This window comes from Notamacropus eugenii, chromosome 4 (genome assembly GCF_028372415.1).
Source record: "Notamacropus eugenii isolate mMacEug1 chromosome 4, mMacEug1.pri_v2, whole genome shotgun sequence".
NCBI classification, from domain to species: Eukaryota; Metazoa; Chordata; class Mammalia; order Diprotodontia; family Macropodidae; genus Notamacropus; species Notamacropus eugenii.
Genome location: NC_092875.1, coordinates 262263982 through 262278950, shown reverse-complemented (window position 1 = coordinate 262278950; position 14969 = coordinate 262263982). Strand labels below are relative to the sequence as shown.

Below are 14969 nucleotides of genomic sequence, written 5' to 3'. Positions count from 1 at the left end.
AGTGCTGGGATCCACTCCGTGATGCTCTTATTCCATGATCAGATCATTTTGTCTTATGTGGTCATACTTAATGATGCCTTTTATAACACTTTCAAGTTCAAGGATCAGGTTTTCACCTGTCTTTGTATCCTCCAAGCTTAGCATGGAGCCTAGCAATAGAAAACATCTAATAAATATTGACCTACAGGTGACTGTTATGTCACTGTAAACTTAAACTCTTCGGAGACAATTTTTTCTGTTTCATAATGTGCACTCATCTAGCATCACTGTAAGATGTTTTTGTCTAGACCTGTGATTTCATTCATGTAGCAAATTCCTCACTGCCTCCATCAGTGCAGATAAGCAGCCATTCTACAACTTAAAGTCTTAGCGTTTCATTGGGCACTAAGATAACCACAAAGTTTGGGTGAGTTATAGGCAGGTCTTTTGACTCTAAACCCTCTACGTCCTAGTTCATGCTGCCCCCTACTACAAATCAAGACTAGTAAATTTACACTAAAAAATGAGCTCTTGTCACAGCTTGGGATCACTAAATGAACTAAGTGATTTCTTCCTGCTAGTAACACTGCTTTATGATACAGCTCATTCTTATGTGGTTTTGATATAGGCTTAAAGGAAGGAGCAGAGCTACAAGGGACCTCACAGGTCATTATTCCAACCCTTTCCCTTTGCAGAGAGGGAAGCTAAAGCCTAGAGTGTAAAGCCCAGGTCACACAAGTACCATGCAGAGCTAGATTTGAATGAAAGTCTTGCAACTACAAATCCAGTGCTTCGACTATTACATATTACAGATCTAGCCAAAAATTATTCCTTCTGCCACTTCCAAACCAAAATATAACAATAAGTTTGATAATCTCTTTGTGTCCTTTTTGCTTGGCAGAACTCTTGGTATATATTAAGCACTTAATAAGTGTTGTTGATTCATTGGTTATATAATCATCCTGTATAATGTGGTTTACCTTCATGACTGATATGAGGTCTGCTCTCAGAAGAAAACTTCATGTTTGTCTTTGTCACCCATCTTCTCTCTTTCAGTACTACATTTTTCTTCCCAAGGATCCGAAACATTCCAGGTAGCCTGTAGCACTCTGTGTGCCTATCTTCCCTGACCCATGATCCAGTTCTCTAGCTATTCTCCCTGACAAAAATCTACCTTATGCTTATGCCACCTATCTAGACATACATGTGTACATGTAATATTTCCCAGGTAACATATTTAATTTTTAACTGAAGATAGTTCCTTAACCCAACAGAATATCTCAACCAATGTGAATCTTAAGGGATTTTAGAAGCACCTAATAGAAACAACCTAAAGGGATATGTTTAGGCAGTTGAGAATTTTGAAACTTCTCAAATCATAGGTGGCAGCCTACCCCTGACTATGACTAGCTCAGTGTTCCCTCTTTGTGAATACTAAAGGATTTCTACAGCCTTGTTAAAGGGCTCAGCAAGTCTGATGATCAAGTCATTTACTTATTCTCTGCGAGCATTCCACAGTGGATATTAAAGGTTCAGTACTCACTTCCACCCCTCCACCCAACGTTCTGTTTCCATTGGCAATGGGAACATGATGTCCTTTTGAGATGTAAATGCACTAAAACTGACAGTTGAACAACCCTGCTGACCTCTGAGAAAGAGGGTAAAAAGAATGAAGTCTATATAAATAAAAGAAAAAGAAAGTAGCCAGGCACTTACACTCACAAATAACCCTGAGAAGAGCAGAAATGATTAAGTTAAAAGCTTCATTAGTACTGAGGAACTCCTGCAGACTGGCAATGCTAGGACAATGATGAAGTATTTACTTGTCAAAGAGGACAGACACTTCTCTCATGACACACCAGGTATTCATTAAAGGAAGTACAGCCTTGCTAAATAGTATGCCTGCTCATAAAGCATCCTGGGTAGCAAACAGCCATAACTAACTGAAGGATGATGGATCATTCAGCTGTGGAGAGAAGATGCATAATTGAAGAAATCAAAATGCTCTGTATTTAAATATGAATGTTGGAATGAGTGACTCTCTAAACAGGAGATCACTAAAGGAGAAGTCTTCATGTTAGATTGAGTTGTGCTAAATGTCAACCTACAAAACTAGAAACAAAATAAAATCATATCTGGGAATGCTTTTTTGCAAATTTTAAACTGACTCATGTTAATATTCATGTTAATAATATTAACTCATGTTAATAACAAGTCTGCACTGTTATTAAGAGCAATCAACAAGATTATTTTAAGCATACTAAAATACAGAATAATGGCTTTAGAAAAAGGACAGGCTCCAATTTATTTCCTAGGTAACATTTATTTCCTTAGGGAATGTAAGCTACAGCTGCTTCTCTTTCTTTGCAAAACAGATGATAAATAGATAGATAGATAGACAGAGAAATAGATAAGAGAGATAAAGAGAAAGAGACAAATACACAGAGACAAACAGAGACGGACAGAGACAGACACAGAGAGAGAATAAGTGTATCTGAACTTCTGATAGGAAGAATTACTAAGAACACAGTTTTTTTCATTTAATTCTCAAGAGGTAGACTTTAACAGAAGCCAACTTGATTTTCTCATATTTTTAAAGGACACTTAAGCTGAGCTCTGGGGAACTTCATTAGACAAAGTTCTTCTAAATGTATGCAAATCACCACTATGTTTTGGTTTATAACATCTTTGCTCTACACAGTTATAGTAAATTAAATTTCTGAAATTACTCAAAAGAATAACTGAAACATCACCACCATCCAGCCTAGATATATTCAGCAGGTCACCATCATTCTCCCTAATTATTACTCAATATTTACATTTGGATGTGAGTGTGACTGTCTCTGGAAATTCACAATACTTTTCATGAAATAAAGAAGTCCTCATTTTGAAGATTTGACTCTGAGAGGGCTAGAAAACCCTCTTTCCCACTTTCCAGTTCTAACCCTTTGTTAACTCCTCCCTTTTTGGTAGTTAATATCAAGGACTTCTTATTTCTCTAGTGTTGGGATTCCCTCACCTACCAAATCTCTTGTCCACAGACTACACAGTGTTAGGGCTGGGATTCGAATCTATCTTCCTGATTCCAAGACCAACACTCTAGCCACTGAATCATACTGCCTCTCAATTCTATGATTAACTTCATAATATTACAAAATGTTAGAGCTGGAAAGAAACATAGAGATTATCCAATCCAACTATCTCATTTTACCTCAATTAGCAAAATAAAGGCCCAAAATTAAGGTTACAATTATATTACTACTCTCTTGGTCCAAATCTAGGCATTTCCTCCAAAAAAAAAAAAAAAGATCAATTAGAATGGAAAAGATAGTATATAAGTCTAGAATAAGAAAATGTTAATTTTAAACCATACTTGAGTTTTATACAAGGTAGGTATGCAGAAAAAATGAATCAAAATGAAAATTAATGACTGAATATAACTCTCTTTTATTTTTAGAATTTCTACTGATACCTGTCAGATTAATACAAGGTACCAGCCTAAGGCAGTTTTGGCACCTACAATTTACTTGTTCATATCTTGACTACTATAAGAAGGTAATTAAGGATTTTGGTTTAAAGTTAGTTTTTTTTCTCATTAAGATCCTTAGGACAAAGAATTAATAAAAAGCTCTTCATGTAAAAAAACGTAACGTAAACTAAATCACAAAAAGTGACAATGTCAAAAACCTTAAAAGTAAGATTTTTCTTAAATTTTATTTATATTATAAATAAAATATTAGATTTTCAAAATGGTATCCTGTTTGATATACAATGCATTGCTCTGGTGCTAAAAGAGTATTTATTGAATGGATGATTGGTATTCAAATGAAATCACGACTCAGGTTCCAGTCAGACAAGGATGTCACTCATTCATTTTGTGACCTTGGACAAGTCACCTCCCCAGGATTTAGTTTCCTCATTTGCATGAGGGTTTGGGCTAGATAATCTCTAGCCTGAAAATCTATGAGTCCATAAAACTGTCAATGATACAAACACTACTGTGAACTAGAAATAAAATTTCCATCTTGCTCTTATTCACCTTGTCTCATTCACCCTCAATATATTTAATTATGACTTTTTTTTTCCAGACCTGTGACTTTATCAGTATAGGGAATTTTCTGTGAGGAAATTCCCTCAGTTAAGTAGATCAGTAACCGTTTAGTAATTCATACTCTTAGAAATTTGCCTGGGGCAATGAAATGTTAAATGATTTGCTCTGTACCTTATAGTATCTTATAACCAGTATGTGCCTAAGACAGGATTTGAATTCAAGTTGCATTGACCCTAACACTAGCCCTCTATCCATTATGCCACTCATAATTACAACTATGTATGTATGTATGTATGTATGTATGTATGTATGTATTTGTATGCATTCACATGATGGATATTAGGACAGTCCTAAATATGACAATATTTGTCTAATAGTAATCAGAAAGAGAACACAGGGAAGAATGTACATTTTTTCACAGGAGTTACAGCCAGAGGTATTCTGGTAAATATTTAATAAGTCGGTCTCTGAGTAGTACAACACATTTTTAATGTTAACCTGCACCATTAACATTTTCTCTGTCACTTTTGTAAATCTATGGGCAATCAACAAAATAATAAAGAAAGCCTTGTTTGTAGCATTTGACAATTTCTAAGGTATAAATTTTCACCCTGAAAATTTACTGATCAGCTCACTCCAGTCAATAAAAGCTGGCTCCAGCACACTCCAGGTTGTAAGATGGATTCCAACAACAGAAGTGGAAGAGAAAATTGGGAGAAAGAGCAATCAACACCTCATATTCCTATGGCAATTTAAAAATTACAAAGTATTTTCATAAACATGATCTCATTTGATTCTCAGAAAAACCCTGTGAAGTAGGCAAGATACTCACTGTTATCCCCATTTTGCAAATGAAAAAACTGAGGCTTAGAGCCATTCAACCATTGACTTGCCCAACACCTCATAACTAATAAGTAGCAAAGTCCAAATCAAGGTCTCCACAGTCTACCACCTTGCTTAAAAAAAAAATTACAAAAGGAAGTACTAATCTTAAACTTTGACCCTTTTCACACAAGGAACATTAAGGAAGTACAATCTAGTGCCCAGCTTAAATTCTCTCACACACACACTCACCTAAAACTCTAGGAAGGCACAGCAGGAACTTTCCAAAACCATATATTTTCTGTTCTCTGAAATGGCAGCTGACTATGGAACTTAAAGGTTTCCAAGCACTTGATCCAGGGACTGGTAAATCCTAATTATCTGTAATGGAGAAAAATACACTTCTAATTAGCTAGCCAAGCCCACACTGCCTTGTTTACTTACAGAAACAGCAAGTCAAATTTAGCAGATCTAGAACAAATGGAACTTATATTTCTGCACATTTGTACAGTATGTACAATGCAAAAATTAGTTATCCCTACTGGGACATGTATTGTGTCACCTCAAAAATCAAAATGGCTTGCATTTAAAGAGTATTTTTTCCTCTCATAATACTATGAACTCAGTAGTGAAAGTACAATTTTCTTCATTTTACAGATGAGGAAACTGAGACAAAATGGGATGAAATTACTTCCCCAAAGTCTCTTGCCTGGTAAGTGTCAAAGTAAAGACTCAAACTAAACGTCTTCAGCAAGAACAGTACTTTTCCCACTCCATCACATCGCCTCTCTACTTTCCTATTTCTGTTGTTACTGTCCAGTCTTTTCAGTTGTGTTGACACTTTATGATCCCATTTGCAGTTTTCTTGGCAAAGATAAAGAAATAGTTTGCCATTTTCTTCTTCAGCTCATTTTACAGATGGGGAAACTGAGGCAAACAGAGTTAAGTGACTTAACCAGGGTCACACAACTAGAAAGTGTTTGAGGTCTTCCTGATTCCAGACCTGGTGCTCTATCCATCTTGCCACCCAACTTCCTCACTTTACTACCGAAGTATAGAATCTAAGAATGTTAGGAGTGAAAAGTATCTTAGTTTAAAGTTATAAAAAAGAAAACAGAGAATGAAAAAAATGAAGTGAATTGCTGAAGATCATCCAAGTAACAAAGGCATCACTATTTCAGACTGAAGGATCATGACTCTTAGTCTGGTGTTCTTAGCATTTAAAAACTCAAGTAAAAGGAAGACATATTTTGTTATTATTCTAACTCCTCACAAGAAGATATGCTGATTATAAACCACTCTTGAGTTTGACAGGGGTCAAATATGCAGGAAAAACTAGAATCCAAACAGAAATTAAAGGCAGAAAAAGCACTCTTAATTTTAGAACTTCTACTGATACCTGCCAGACTAATGCAAAGTACCAGCCTAAGGCAATACTGGAATACATGGATAGTTTGTTAGTTCCTATATGGACTACCACAGGAAGGTAATTAAGTATTTTGGTTTAAAGGTTTTGTTTTTCTTTAGGGCTTTTAGGGCACAGAATTAATAACTACCGATTTTGTTTCCTTATGACAAAGTAAATGAAATTAGGATTGAAGGTAAAGCTGTCCAACAGATGTCCTTACAAAGAATTTTTAAATTGGGCAAAGATCACCAGTCAAATTAAATAACAAGAGTCCTAACTAGCAGTTCTGGCACCAGGGGCAATCTGTATGAAAGGTGTCTTCAAATACTTTTAAAGATAACTTCAGTTTTGGAGGTCAAGACAACAACTCCTGGGGAGAAAGCAGTGCCAAACTAGGGTAGAAACTCATATATTTTAATCAATTATTCTTCCTCATATGGTGCTAAGTTCCCTTTTTTCCTCCTGGCTGATGAAATACACATGCTATCAGGGAATTCTGAATTTTGGCACTAAGGAAGAAAGCTGCAGTTGCCACACCTGGATGAAGCAGCTCTGATGAGAACACAAAATATGCAGTGCAGGTCTGCATCAATAAAGTAGACCATTCTAATCCATAAAACTCATGGTAAAATTGACCTAAAGTGCATGGAGTGTTATACACACTCCTACTACATGGTAATTAGGTATAAATGGTAAAAAGAGTTTCACAAATTGTGGCAGTTACTACTTTCGCATAGCAAAACTATTCATAAAAAAGTTTATCCCTGCATCTTCTTAGTGTTCCAGAATTTGTAAATGTTTTAATATTAACATTTTCCCAGGTGCTAAACAGCCTGATTAGATTAAAAAGGAATCTGAGGTTTAGAATTGAAAATATAGGTTGGAACTCTAGTCCTGTTGATGACTACCTCTGTGCCTTAGACAAGATACTTTAGCTTTACACCTTCTATAAAATGATAGAATTGGTCTAGATGGCCTTTAAGGTCTCATCCAGCTCTAAATGCTGATATTAACATTCTAATTATCATCAGCATCTTATTAACAATTATCCACATTAAAAGATAAAGGTCTGAGAAGCTTATATCCTAGGAGTTTTAGACATCTTGTGCTTGACCTCCCCAGGGACTGATGTTCCCTTTACTATATCCATAAGATCCTATCATAAAGCCAGTCTTATTCCTGGTCCCCCTTGCTGCCTCTTTCCACCCGCATTCCCTTTACACGAGGGCTTGGTGTTTTAAGTACTAGCAGACTTGAAGGAGCAACATTTCTGAATTAACCTGGGGATGGATGAGGGAACAAAGGGCTGAAAGAGGGTTAAGGAGGATTGGGGAAGAGGAGAGAGGTGAGGAAGAGGAAGAGAACAGAAGAAAATGATTCTGGAATTCAATTGTCCCTTTTGTCCTAGCCATTAAATCATTCTAAAATGTTTGGAACAAGTTCATCTTCAGAATCAGTCTTATTTTCCCCTAAAATACAGTGTGGATATTTAAAATACATCTCTCCCATTTACTCCTAATATCTTGATGTTCTTTTAAGGGGAGATAACTCAGCATTCCACAATTAAGGATAAGAAACAAAACTTGGGGGAAATTATCACATTCGTATACAAATTTTAAATTTAAAAGTATAAAAAGGCATTTTTTTTTGTTTTGAACAAGGGGTTAAAGATTATGAAGACACTGGGAATGAGTGATGAGAAAGGAACACTAAAAAAGAGAAAATAAATAGAAAAGGGATGTCACAGAGTTCATAATATTGCCCTTGCCTCAGTTTACTTGCATTTAAGCTATGATAGGAAAAAAAGTACACACAGTTCATAATGCTACTTCTTGTCTGGTATTTCCCTGTAGCATACCTTCAACCAACACTGTATTAGGAGTGTGTGTGAGTGTGTATGGTATATCACTCGACAGTGGCTTCTCCCCCTCGCCGCTCCAATTCTGCTGATGTGGCAGCAGTTTCCATCTATCTCACATTTTTTAATAGAAAGCACATCAGATGTGGTAGCAGCATCACCCTAACCTCTATCCTCCATGACAGATGGATGGATGGATGGATGGATGGATGGATGGATGGACGGATGGATAGACAGATAGATAGATACATAGAATTGATTGTCCTTTGCTCTTACTCTTCCTAAACCTGAAGACAGAAGCTTCACAAACTGACCATGAATTCCCCGACAGTCTTTCTCTCTACCCTCTCCCAGCCAACGTGACATTTGACACTTGAAAGGCAAAATTTCCACAAGCAAATGAGGAGCAACAAAACTAGGAAATATTCTCTTACACTTCTTAGAGGAAAATGATTTTAGTTTTACGACTCGGTGAAGAAGAAATTAAGTAACATGTGATAAAGTAAATATATTACTGCTTTATTCAACTGAATTCTGTTCAATTCAACAAGGATTTCTTTTGTCCCCAAAATGCACCAAACACTGTTCTCCATGCTGAAGGTTCAATTTTCTAAAAAGTCTCTGCTCCTAAGGGGGTATCTGATACAACAAACAAGTAAGTAAATAACTTGAGGCATGGATACAGATAATAAATAATCTGATTAGAGAGATAGCAACGCTACCACCTTTAATGTTCTCTACTCCTACTCATGCAGCTGGAGAAAGTCACAAACTGGTCTGAGAGGATTTGTTGAAAATTCATACTATTTTTGTTATTGTCACATAGTTAGAAAGTGTCTGAGGTCAGATTTGAACTCAGGAAGATGAGTCTTCCTGACATCAAGTATGGAACATTGCCACCTACCTGCCTTGGTAGAGCAATCTTGCTCTTCATCTCCATTTGACTCCCTATCATGGCTCCCATAGGGGCTGTTCCAAGCCGTCTCATCTGTCTTGAAGCCTTCAGTTATATCCTTCCCTTCTCATTCAGATTGACTTTTTCTTTTTAAAAATAATATTCAGCCTATTTATTCTAGGCTTTATTGGTTTCCCACCCTCTACAGCTTAAAACCTCTCTATCTTTACTCACCATCTCCTCCTTTGCTCCAGGTCTTGGAGTATTAGTTTGCTTCCTCTTTACCAAGACTAAACCTTCTACTTGAAACACTGATATGTTGTCCTTCTGTCTCCAGTGGGAGCTTATCCCATTGATCATATTTAATCTCTCCTTATCTGGTGGTCCATTCTCCACAGTCAAGCTCAGATCTCCTCTCCCCCAGTCTAAAATCAAAAACGAACACTAAAAATTCAAACCCATCCTCTCAAGTTATCAGACTATTTTTTCTCGTTCCCTTTTCAAATTCTAGACAGAACGATTTATGCATGCTGCCTCCACTTCCTTCCAACAATTCATTCCCCAATCTCCAATCTGATACCACGACTCTATTGGCACTCTTCAAAGTGACCTTTTCTCATTCCTTGCTCTTGATGTTGCATTTCCGTCTTTCTGGTCCCTAAAGCTGGTATCCTTAATCTTTCACCCCACTATTTCCAATCTGTTGCCAAGGCTTGTGAATTTCACCTTTGTAAGAGCTCTCCAAAATATTCTTTTCCTCCTCTGATTCTATCCCACCCTGGTGCAGGCCTTCATCTCTGTATGCTTGGATTTCTCAATAGCCTGCTGGTTGGTCTCCCTCTCACAAGTTTCTTTCCACTTCAGTCAATCCTCCATTCAGCAGGAAAAATGTGAATGAATCATGTCCCCCTACCCCCAAACCCATTCCACCTCCCACATAAACTCCAATGGCTCCTATCACCTCCAAGATCAAATATAAAACTTCTGTTTGGATGATGGAGTGTTATATTGAAGGAATGGAAAGCAGGTTAGTATGCATGGATTATAGAGTATATAGATGGGAGTAAAGTGTAAGAAAAATGGAAAAGCAGACAGAGGTCAGGTTCTGAAGAATTTTAAATGCCAGTGAAAGGACTTCTTTATTTGATCCTGGAGGTGACAGGGAGCCACTGGAATATATTAGGTAGGGGAGATGACACGTCAGCCCTACACTTTCAGAAAAATCACTTTGGCAGCTGAATGAAAGGTGAATTGGAATGAGGAGACACTTGAAGTAGAGAGACCAATTAGGAGGCTGTTGTACTAGTACAGATAAGAGGTGATGATGGATTGAATTAGGTTAGTGGCAATTTGTGTGTAGAGAAGAGAAAGTAAAGAGAGATGTAAAGGTAGAAACTAAATGATCTGGTAATGGATTAGATAAGTGGAAGTGAGAGTGAGGAGTCAAGAAAGACCCTGAGGTTGCAAGCCTGAATGACTGGGAGGAAGGCAGTACCCTCTACAGTAATAGGGAAGTCATATTTAACAAACTCATGTGATTTGTGGTTATTCCCAAAGCTGTGTCCAATCCAAATTGCACTTTCTTCTTCTAATTTCCCATACTACACTGAGGAGGGGAAATAAACAAAAATCAGACTTTGTTGTCTGAAAGAGACAACAAAAATTAGCCTTTGTGTCTTCTACTGGGTTCTAGAAAATTCCCTGACCCTAATCTGTGCCTGTATCACTCTCCTATACTGTGAAACTCTAGCCGCAGATTACCCAGAAAATATACACTCTGCTTTCCAATTCTATAAGAAATCTGTGTTTCTATACTGGCACAGATTGATGCCATCCCTTACTCTTTATTTAAAATTCTAGGTAGCTTAATATGTTTTCCCTCTAAACTTTAAATATTATCATAAGGACACATGAACTCATATAATAAATTTTGATTATTAATCAACAGAAAAAAAGACATCCAACTTGTTGAAATACTTGAACCTCTCACTTCAAGTTTTTAGATGAAATTAAGATTCCACAGCAATATTTGTCCAAAACAGTTGTCAAATGGAGCATACATATATACTTATGTGTGTATGTGAATATACATATGTATATATGTGTGTAAATGTATGTGTATATATACATATATCTATCTATTTCTACATCTATCTATCATCTATCTACCTATCTACCTACCTACCTATCTACCTATCTATCTATCTATCTGTCTATCTATCTATCTATCTATCTATCTATCTATCTATCTATCTATCTATCTATCTATCTGTCTAGGAGTATGCAATCTACCTGCCTGCTAAATGAGTCATAAAGTTTTAAAAGTAAAGGTTTCTGGGAATCTCTTGGGAAAAATGTTATCAACTAGGAGTGGAAGAAGGTTTTGAGGAGGCTTCTTGGAGAGGATGGCACTTAAGCTGAAGTTTATTCCATAGGCAAAGAATTAGAAAATGATATTTTATGCTTAGACAACAATATTGGCATAAACAAGAAAATGGGAGTGTACAATTCACATTCAGGGAGCAAAAAGTAAGCCAGTTTGTTTACAATGTAAAAGGGCATAAATGATAAGGTGGTTGTACCAAATTGTGGATAGATTTGAATTTAGGGCAAAGGAGGTTGAAATTTACCCCAAAGGGAAAATAGATCCACTGCAGATTTTTGAGCAGAGTTGTGATCATATTTATTCCTAAAAGTATTATCTTAGAAACTGCATGAAGGATGAGTTGCTGGAGGAAGAGGGTAGAACTGAAAAGACATATTGGCAGAGAACTCAATCTCAATATGTTCAAAACAGAACTCATTCTCTATCCCCACTCCAATCCATTTCTTTTCCAGACTTCCCTATGACTGTCAAAGGCGGTGCCATCTTTCCCGCTACCCAACTACAACCTTGGTGTTCTCCTCAATTTCCCACTTTTACTCATTCTACATTTGTGATGCAGAGCCACATCTTGACATTTCTAGGGTTACTTTAAAAAAAGAGAGTCATAGAAGAGAACAAAAGGACAGTCAGAAGGAAACACAGATAAATAGGACAGCTTTGAAAGTTACATCTTGAGTTTATTATGTTTAAGTATAAGAATATGCTTAAAAGGAAAAGCAAGCTGTTCATAATAGGTGTTCTTTGTATTGTGTTCCTTTACTCTTCTTTTTTTTGTATATGGAAATGCTCATTTTATTTGGTATTTGTAAAATTCAAAATAAAACATTTAAAAATAAATAATTTTTAAAAAGTTTTAGATGTGGGTTGGATAAAGTGACTTAAAGTGACTTTGGAAGTCCATTCCAACTCTACATTAGTACATGATTCTTTGGTGTCAGCTCATTTACTCCAGTTCCTATGCAGTTAGAGAATCCTATCTACTAAGTAAGTTCCTGAATTGTCATTCAGTCACTTCTAGTAACAAGAAATTTGTTACTTCAAAAAGTATCCTGTTCCATTTTCAGACAGCTATAATTTTTCTAAAATTCTTCCTCACCCTGACAAAAAATCTGCCTTCCTATAATTTCCACTTATGAATCTTGGTTTTTCCCTTTGGAGAGCTGCAGTAAAAAATCTTATTATCTTTCTTTGACAGAGCAGTCATGCAGATATTTGAAGACAACTATCATTTTTTCTCTAACGCTTCACTTTTAAGGCTCAAGATGCCAACCACCTTCAATGGATCCTTGTATGTTGTGGTTTCTGTCTCCAATCGTACTCGTGTTTCGCTAAAGGAGTGGGGGATTGGTATGGGGAGGACCTTAACCTTGTGCCTGAGAGCTTGTTTGTAAAAGTATTTTTTATAATTGTATTTGAATATAATTGGTTTCAAGCATTTAGGTGACATGGTTGGTAGAGCGCCAAGCCTTGTGGTTAAGAATTTGTTCAATTGTTTCAGTTATGTCTGACTCTTCATGATTCCATTTGGGGTTTTCTTGGCAAAGATACTGGAGTGGTTTGCCATTTCCTTCTCCAGTTCATTTCATAGCTGAGGGAACAGAGACAAACAGGGTTAAATAACTTGCCTAGGATCACACAGTTTTTGAGAGTCAGAGGCCAGATTTGAACTCATCAAGATGAATTTTCCCTATTCCAAGCCCAGTGCTCTATCCACTGTGCCATCCAGCTGCCCTTTTTTACTCATAAAATGCTTAATTTTTTTACATACTATATATGTACTGAATAGTTCCACAAAGAAAAATTCTGTTCAAAAATGGCCTCAGATACTTACTAGCTCTGTGACCTTGGGCAAGTCTCTTACCTTTGTTTGCCTCAGTTTTCTCATCTATAAAATGAGCTGGAGAAGGAAATGGCAAAGCACTCTAGTGTCTTTGCAAAAAAAAACAAACCCAAATAAGGTCACAAAGACAATTGAAATGATTGAAAATCAACAACATGATTGATTTCCTTTGTAATCCTGTGTATTTTATTTTGTGCTTTTGAAAACATTATTCTGAGAAGTCCCTTGGCTTCACTAACCTGTCAAAACACATGGAAAGGAGACTTACTTTAGATTATCAGCATCCCTCCCATAAAACATAGTGTCCAAAGCTGAATATAATAATCCACATATAGCCTCATCTCATTTGTGATAATATACATCTATTACTGCTACATAAGAAGACACAACCTTTTTTGAGAAGTCAGTTCACACTATTGACTCATACTGAGCTTGCAGACCACAACAACAGAACAAAACAGAAACAAAACACCTCTTCTCAGACTTCCCATCCTTGTAGGTGTTTTCTTATAAATTGAAGTACAAACCTTTGTATTTAACCCTCTTCAGTTCTATCTTGCTAGATTCAATTCATCCTGTCTAGACTGTTAGGATCTGTTCTGTACCTCTTTCTGTCATCCACTGCATTGCCCATCCCAGTTTAAAGTCATTCATAAATTTGATGAGCCAGGATTCTGTCCACAAACAGAATTTTCTTATGACTGCTGTTATACCTGTTGCTGTTATATGTCACCATTTGGAGAACTGGATAATACAAGGATTTTATAAAGATGTTGTGTGGCTAGCTACTTGCATCCTGGAACAGCCTACACTGTAAATATGAGGAGTGGCAGAAGGGAACAATTTCTTTATTTATTGAATGCCAATTTTTAAAAATTCAGACTATATTAATTGCAGTTGACCACTCTCATACCAAAAAACAGTTCCTTACACATTTTACTCATATTGCTGTTAAGTCAATTTTCAACCATGTTGTAAACCCAAGCAAAGTAGGATCTTTTGTTGATTTCTTTCTGGAGTTCAGTTTCCCAGACTCATTGAAAACATCTCCTTTGAACCCTAATAATTCACAGCTGTGCTGAGTCAGGTTGGTTTTGTGCCTACTGGCTCTGAGTCAATCAGGGTCCGAGTCTTTGTTATACATGCTGAGAGTTTGGTATTTTGCTTTCTGGGGGTCACTTATGAGAAAGATCTTTTGATTTCCAGGATGGGACTCTGAGTAGCTGTTTGTTAAGAGCTCCCCGACTACTCAGAGGTTTGTGTTCTCCTGGTCCAGTGGTGTATATAGGTGGTTGTATCACTTTGTTCAGACAGTAGGAGCTCTGACTGTTCATCTTTGTGCTAATTTCTCTGCTTGTATTTTCTCTGTATTTTTTCCATGTTCAGGGTGCTGACCTTTCCCTTAAACTAGTGGATATAATTAAAGTAAGATTGTTGACCCCTTTAAAGTTGTCTTTCTGTTGGCAAAGCAGATCAACGAACCTGTGCTAGCAGCCCACCCTGTGTGCTAGTGTGGTTGCTGACACACACACATCCATGACACTATTTGGGGTCTTCTTGGCAGAGACACTGCAGTGTTTTGCCATTTCCTTCTCCAACTCATTTTACAGGTGAGGAACTGAAACAAACAGGGTTAAGTGACTTGTCCAGGGTCTAATAAGTGTCTGAGACCAAATCTGAACTCAAGAGGAGTGTTCCTGATTCCAAGTCCTGTGCTCTATCTTCTGTAC

At 36.8% G+C, this 14969-nt stretch overlaps 1 protein-coding gene and 1 long non-coding RNA gene across 19 annotated transcripts in view; one reads left to right on the top strand and one right to left on the bottom strand.

The window, feature by feature from the left end:
* Positions 1–14969, bottom strand: part of DTNA (dystrobrevin alpha) — a 464017-nt gene that overhangs the window by 233630 nt on the left and 215418 nt on the right. For 2 of the 18 annotated variants that reach the window (XM_072604520.1, XM_072604519.1), the window contains exon 2: positions 5105–5233. The exons of 15 other annotated variants lie outside the window; for them this stretch is intronic. The gene's annotated coding sequence lies outside the window, so the exon portion shown is untranslated. Of the gene's footprint in view, positions 1–959; positions 3442–5104; positions 5234–14969 lie in introns of those variants that run through there. One more of the 18 variants, XM_072604527.1, reaches the window with a different exon arrangement.
* LOC140501199 (uncharacterized) overlaps positions 1–14969 on the top strand; it is a 54741-nt gene that overhangs the window by 1403 nt on the left and 38369 nt on the right. The window contains exons 2-3 of the long non-coding RNA XR_011966087.1: positions 3437–3534; positions 5510–5564. This is a non-coding gene — a long non-coding RNA (uncharacterized lncRNA). The remainder of the gene's footprint in view (positions 1–3436; positions 3535–5509; positions 5565–14969) is intronic.